Source organism: Canis lupus, chromosome 29 (assembly GCF_048164855.1).
Source record: "Canis lupus baileyi chromosome 29, mCanLup2.hap1, whole genome shotgun sequence".
In the NCBI taxonomy this organism is placed as follows: Eukaryota; Metazoa; Chordata; class Mammalia; order Carnivora; family Canidae; genus Canis; species Canis lupus.
Window position 1 is genome coordinate 12149327 of NC_132866.1, and position 6578 is coordinate 12155904.

At 51.2% G+C, this 6578-nt stretch overlaps 1 long non-coding RNA gene across 1 annotated transcript; it reads left to right on the forward strand.

The window, feature by feature from the left end:
* The first annotated feature begins 903 nt into the window (after nucleotides 1-903).
* On the forward strand, nucleotides 904-4025 carry LOC140620539 (uncharacterized). The gene is made up of 3 exons (XR_012020300.1): nucleotides 904-1376; nucleotides 1891-1934; nucleotides 2109-4025. It is a non-coding gene; the product is annotated as an uncharacterized lncRNA (long non-coding RNA).
* Nucleotides 4026-6578: the final 2553 nt, after the last annotated feature.

Below are 6578 nucleotides of genomic sequence, written 5' to 3' on the forward strand. Positions count from 1 at the left end.
GCTAAGCAGAGCTGGATGTGGATGAGGTAGAGGAAGCAAGGGCCCTGGCAGCCCAACACACACTCAACCCCAACCCCAAGCCTACGTTGGCCCCATTTATCTGAACACATGGGTGGAATGAGTTTGAACCTCAGAGGAACTGGAATATTCTGAGCTAGTGAGAGGAAAGAGCAGAGTGAGTGTGCTTAGCAAGTGAGTGTGTGTGTGTGTGTGTGAGAGAGAGACACCATGGCCCGATCTCCACTCCCCCATTTCACAAGGGGTTCCTCTTCATAAATACCATTTCTTTTCCCAGCCTGACAAACTGAGTGAATCAAACCTTTGGGGTCACCCACAGCCGATGCTGAAATGGCCACAATCCTTATTGTGTGAGTTAGAGATAAAGAGCCTCCCCACACCTCCCAATAAAAACCATAGCACAAACACACCACCTCAGGTGTTTTCTGTTTTTTTCTCCCAGGTAGAAGTCCAGAGGCAGGTGTTTCAGGGCTGGGGTGATGCCCCACCGTAATCAGGGACCCAGGCGGCTTCCGTCTTTCCTGCCCCACATTTGTTAGTGAGTAGCTTTCATGCTTAAGTTTGCCTCTGCTTCAGAAGCACTGTTGGAGCTCCGGCCATCACACCTGCAGGGCAGGCAGGGAAAGGAAGAAGAGAGAAGAACAAACACGTGCCTCCCAGCTTTCTGTTCTCTTCACATATCATACCCGGTAACCTCAGCTCGCATTTCCTTGACCAGATTGCATTCCTCAGGTGCAGGGAGAATCTGGGAAATGTGGTTTTTCCTAGCTGGATGCATTGCCCCCTTGACTTAAATGAATTTTTTTTTTTTAAGATTTATTCATGAGGGACACAGAATGAGTTCTTCTAAGGAAGAACAGGAGGATGAATCTTGGTGGGCAGCTAGCGATTTCTGCCTCGCATAGTGTGGCCTGCAAAGCCCTGGATGAACCTTCACATTGGGAGCCCGTCCTGTTCCTTCTTTCTGTCCTGCAGGTGTGGCTCGCAGATGGCTCGGGTTGGAAAGTCCATCCTTTGGCAGTTAGGCTTGTCTCCCCTGACTCTGATATGCAAGGCCTGAGCAAGCCTGAGCTTTCTGCCTTCCAGCTCAGCACTGCTGCTGCTTCCAAGGAAGCATCTGGAAACCCACGTGGAGGGCAGAGCCACTAATGGTTCCTACTCTGTTCCCCCTCGAGTAGGGCAGTTGCCATCCCGCTGCGTTGCCCACTGAGAAGACATCGGGTTTGCATCTGCATATGTACGCACACCTCCAGTTCTCCCAGCAACCCCTGCCCACCTCTCGCTCTCTCTCACGCCCCCCTCAAGGAAAGATGCCTCTTCTAGTGTTAATACCTTTTCACCTGGAGCAGATAACACAGGTAAGCTCTCCCATAACATGGGCAGATCTCCGTAGGACCCGACCACAGGGGAGGGTGGGGGTGGTGGCCTGTGATCCAGAGTCCAGCAGCATCCTTCTGGCTACACAACCCCACAAATCACATATCACGCCTAATTTTTAAAGCTGTTTTCATGACAGTGGTTTCCCATTTAATCCCTCAGAGCTAACAATATGTAATCAGTTTTCCTTAACAAATAACCTCCTTTAACTTCATTAGTTCATAATTAATTTGCTAGCATGTAACCAAGATAATTAACACTGCAGATTAGGGACAGGCGAAAGAAGCAACCTCTTTCCTCCTGGCCGAAGCAAATATTGATTAAAATCTGAGCTGCTACCTAATTTTCCTTGCAACTCAATTCATTGATGGTGGTGGTTGGGGGATTGGTGGGTTTTGTTTAAAAAATTAAAGTGGAGGCGAGACGAAGAGGTCTTGCTACAGAGCACTGTGTGGCTGACTCCTGTTTTGGGTAATTTTGCTTTCTTGTCCTCAGATCCAGAGATACGGAGCCAGACAATCAAATGGCAACTGGACAAGGTTAATGGAGACTTTAAATACCTGGAGAGACCTTCCACTCCGTAGGCGGGGAGGTGGGGCAGGAGAGGTGCTGAGCTGCAGGACAAGGATTGATGGATGGATGGTGATCCGAGCATCCTCGCCAGTGACCCACCAAGCCCCCTCCCTGCCTTCTCTTGTTTGCTCCCCACGCAGCTCCGGGATGGGCACAGTGAAGGGCCACCGTGCTGGCCTCAGCATTTTGGATGTGGAAACAGCCCCAGAGAAGTGAGAGAGGCTGCACCCTGCATCTCCCTCCCTCCCTGCCCGCTCTGAGTGTCGATGCAGATGTTGGCTGGTGCCCTGCACATACTGCCAGCGAGGTAAGCGAGGTGCCAGCCCATGAACTTTAAGGAGCCCTTGTTCTCAGGCACCTACATCTTGTGCCCTTGCTACTCGCTGGTTTTGCTCTGGCCCCGACCCTGCATCCCAGCTCGCTAACCTCTGTTTCAAGCTTACTCCCTGCCAGGCCCTGCACTACTCATTTTTAAACGTGTTAGCTCATTTAATTCAGCGTCCTGGTAATATGGGTATTATCGGTATCTGCATTCTTGCTGATGAGGACGATGGGACTTAGAGCGGGGAGAGTGACCTGTCCAAAGTCACAAGGCGGGGAAGGCAATTTGATTAGAATCCTAGCTGGCTGGCTGGCTCCGGGCCCTACGTCTGCTAGCAGGACCCCGGAATTCCCAGGGAGAGAAACGGGTGGATCTGGACATTATCTCCCCATGGGCTGCTTGCTCAGCTTGCAATAGCTGGGGGTTCCCTGGAGAGAGGCTTAGGAACACCACGGCCCCAGGGGTGTGTTTGGTGGTGGGGAGGGTGCATGGGCACAGGAAGGAAGCAAGGAAATGCCCTCAGTCTGCTCGGCAGGCCTTGCTGATAAAGACAGGGCTGCTTGCACCTTGGCCTCCTGCAGCCTCCCAATCTTAAACACATGATTCCTCTGCATTTGGCTCCTCCTCTGGCTCTCTAGAGAGGGAGCCCTTCCCTGGGGATGGAGGATGGAGTGGGCATGCTCAGTGGGGCTGGGGCTCAGGCTGTGGCCAGCTCCAAGTCTTGGAGGCTGATGGGAGGGGAGCAAGCCCAGCCCAAGGGGCACTTGCTCTTTGGGGGAAGGGAAGCTGGGGGCAGGCTTTCTGCAGGGGCAGCAGGGATCCCCTGGGCCATGAACAGTGCTCTGAGGGAGCCTGCCCATTCTCCCCCACCCCCTCTCTACCCGTAGTGAGGCGAGAACCAGAACTGCAGCTGATCTGAAAGATTGTGATCTATAATTTATACCCAGCTCCTTCCAGAAAGGACCGGCGGCTGCCTGCCAGGGGATTTGTAACTGTGGGTTTTGCTTTGATGAAGCTAAGGGGATTTCAGGTGGTCCCTCGGGTCAGGTGGTGCTGAATTAAGACCATCTGTGAAGCAGATGCCCACGTACTAACTTCTCTATCTTCCCAGCACGCCTTCTGAGAGTAATTTTCTCCATGTGACAAATGGAAACTGAGGCTCAGAGGGTGACATGACTTGCCCAAGGTCCCACACCTGGGGAAGGCAGGATTTAAATCCGAGTCTCTTTGATTAGGGCAGCATCAAAACTATTCCCTAGGAAGCAGATGTCGATACCATTTAAAATCTCTGACTGAAATCTCTGGTGCCTACAGGCATGACCCAGCTCTGCGTGTTACCCAGACAGTTCTAGGCACCCATGGAATTCTGGCCCCAATTTTCCTGGGACCATTTCCACCCAAAACCTGGGTCTTGGAGAATCTCAAATAGAGTGTATTTTGTTATGTAGAGTAAGGAGGGAAGGGGGTAAGATTTGACATCTGAGTACTTTGTACACGCAGACCTGGCCAAAAGGAGATCTACTCCCCACCTCTCCAATCAAAGAATTGAATTGTAGACAATGACGTTCTTAAGAATATGGCTTTGAGAGGCATTTGGGGGCTTGGTCGGTTAAGCATCTGCCTTTGACTCAGATCATGATCCTGGCATGGAACCCTATGTTGGGCTCCCTGCTCAGTGGGGGAGTCTGCATCTCCCTCTGCACCATCTCCCCCAACCCTGACTCATGTTTGTGCATGCTCATACACATTCACAATAATTTTTTAAAATAAATTTTTAATAAAATAAAAATAAAAATAATAAAATAATAAAATAAATAATAATAAAAAAAATTTTTTTTAAAGCGTATGGCTCCGTAGTCAGATTGCCTGGTTCCCATGTTGGCTCTATCACTGGGTGATGTGTTTGTCAGCCTGGGCAGCCGTAAAAAAACACAGACTGGGTGGCTTCAATGACAGAAATGTATTCTCTCACAGTTCTGGAGGCTGGAAGTTTGAGATCAAATGTGAGCAGGATTGGTTTCTTCTGAGGCCCCTGTCCTTGGCCTGCAGATGACCACCTTCTCACTGTGTCCTCTCGTGGCCTCTCCTCTGTGCATCCTTCCTGTCCCTTCTTCTTCGTATGAAGACACCAATCCTATTGGATTGGGGTTCCATCCTTAGGACTTCATTTAACCTTAGTTATCCCTTTAAAGACCCTGTCTCCAACCATGGTCACACTGCGGGTTAGGGCTTCACATATGCATTTAGAGGATCACCAGTTTAGTCCATCAGAGGTGAATATGGGCAGGAGCTGCCTCGGGCCTCAGTTACATGAGGTTAATAAAAGTAGCAATTCCGTGGAGCTGTTGAGGGAGTGAAATGAGGCAACACACGGGGGCAGCATGTGGCATAGAGCCAGCACCCTCGCCTTCATCATCATCCCAGCATCACCACGGCATTGTCTCTGCCCGTCTGGAGGAGGGAATTACAAGGACCCAGGGGGCTGCTGGATTTCAGACTAGTCCCAAATAGTCCTGCTTGTCATTTTTGACTCAAGATTGCAGCCACAGAGGACCTAAGCCACAAGGATCTTGACCTTTGATACCAAATGCTGGTTTTTACAAATGAAGAGACCGAGGCTGAGCAAGTGCTCAGCTTGGGTCAGAATGTTGGTACCTTGGCTCCTGTCCTGGTGTTCCCATGGCTTTTTGAACCATTTCAGTGACCACTGGGGGCCAGGAGGATCCTCTCCTTATTGGAGCCACCATGGTGTATCTGGACAACTCAATTAGTTTTTTTCCCTTTAATGTTTTAATGCCTATTTTGCTCCCCTCTGGACGGAGTGCCTGTCATACAGTGAATGCCTAAAAGCCATTAATTACCAGCTCCCCGCACATGGGTGCCCAGCCCAGCCCCTGGTGTGAGGACATTAAACCCTTCCAAGGGCAGCCTGACATCTCCTTGCCTTATCCCATCCAGGCATCTGTGTCTCCCCAGGAATTTGGATGGAAGTATTAATAATCCACCAGGTTTTAGTGAGAAGGGCATGGTGACTCACTTGTTTTGACAGTCTTACATCTCCAGTTAAAAATAATGCAGATGCTAAAAAACGAAGTCTCAATAAGCCCTGGCGGCTTGGTTGATTTCTGACCAAATGTCCAGTCCTGCTCTCTTCCTTTCCAGCAGAACCCCCAATTGGTGCTCAGGTCTGGGGTGCAGCGTACTCAGCGGGGTCAGCCTGGAGCCCAGCTCTCTCCTGTCCTGTGTTAGGGCTGGGCATGTGACCCAGTTCTGGCCAATGGGACTTGAGGGAAGTCTCCTGCCCCCCAACTTTGGTTTGGGGGGTGCAGTTCGGCGAACTGATGGTCACAGCAGCTCCCCTACAACCAGGAGGGGAAGGCCAGAACAGATGCTCAGAGGATGGACCAGAAGCCCGGATGTCACAAAGCTGTGAACCGCCCCCCCCAGCCCAGAACTTCCTGCCTCCAGCTGTGTCTTAACTGAGGTATAAGCCAATTTGCGGGGGTCACTTGCAGCCAAAGCCATCCCACCCAAAGCTAGGTTAGAGGTGAAACCTTTGGGCAGGTGAAGCTAAGGGAAGGTGTCTCTTCTTACCCAAGGGTAGAGGAGGGGTGCCTGGGTGGCTCAGGCCAGGCAGTTGGTTAAGCACCTGACTTCGGCTCAGGTCATAGTCTCAGGGTCCTGGGATCGAGCTCCACGCCAGGCTCCCTGCTCAGCGGGGAGTCTGCTTCTCCCTCTGCCCCTTCACCTCTCCTTCTCTTTCTCTCAAAATCTTAAAAAAAAAAAAAAAAAAAAAAAAAAGTGGAGGAGATTATAAGGATAATTCTCTGTCCTGATGTCTCGCTTGTGACAGGTGCCCACCCCTTCCCCTCTTTCCCGTCTCCCTCCCCACCTTCGTGCAGTGGGCACTGCCCTGAGAGACGAGGTGGGCTCCTCTGCCCCTTCTCAGCTTCAGATCAGCCACCTCCGCCTTCCCATGCCTGTTTCTCCGCCACCGTCTCCTCAGCTCATCCTGGTTCTGGACCTCAATTTTACACACAGATCCAAGAAGCAGCTACTGAGAACACGCACGTTCCAGGCCACAGATGCCCTACACTGGACCTTCCACGTCCAGTATCTGATTCATGGGCACCCAAGCTGGGCACAGTGTTCACCCTATTTTGCAGATGGGAAGGTGGAGCCGCATGAGGTTCCAAGGTTCTGTGGCCACACATGACACCTAGGCCTCTTTTTGCTACTTTTTCCCTGCGAGATGGGGGCAGGATTGGTAATATAATGTAGTTGGCGA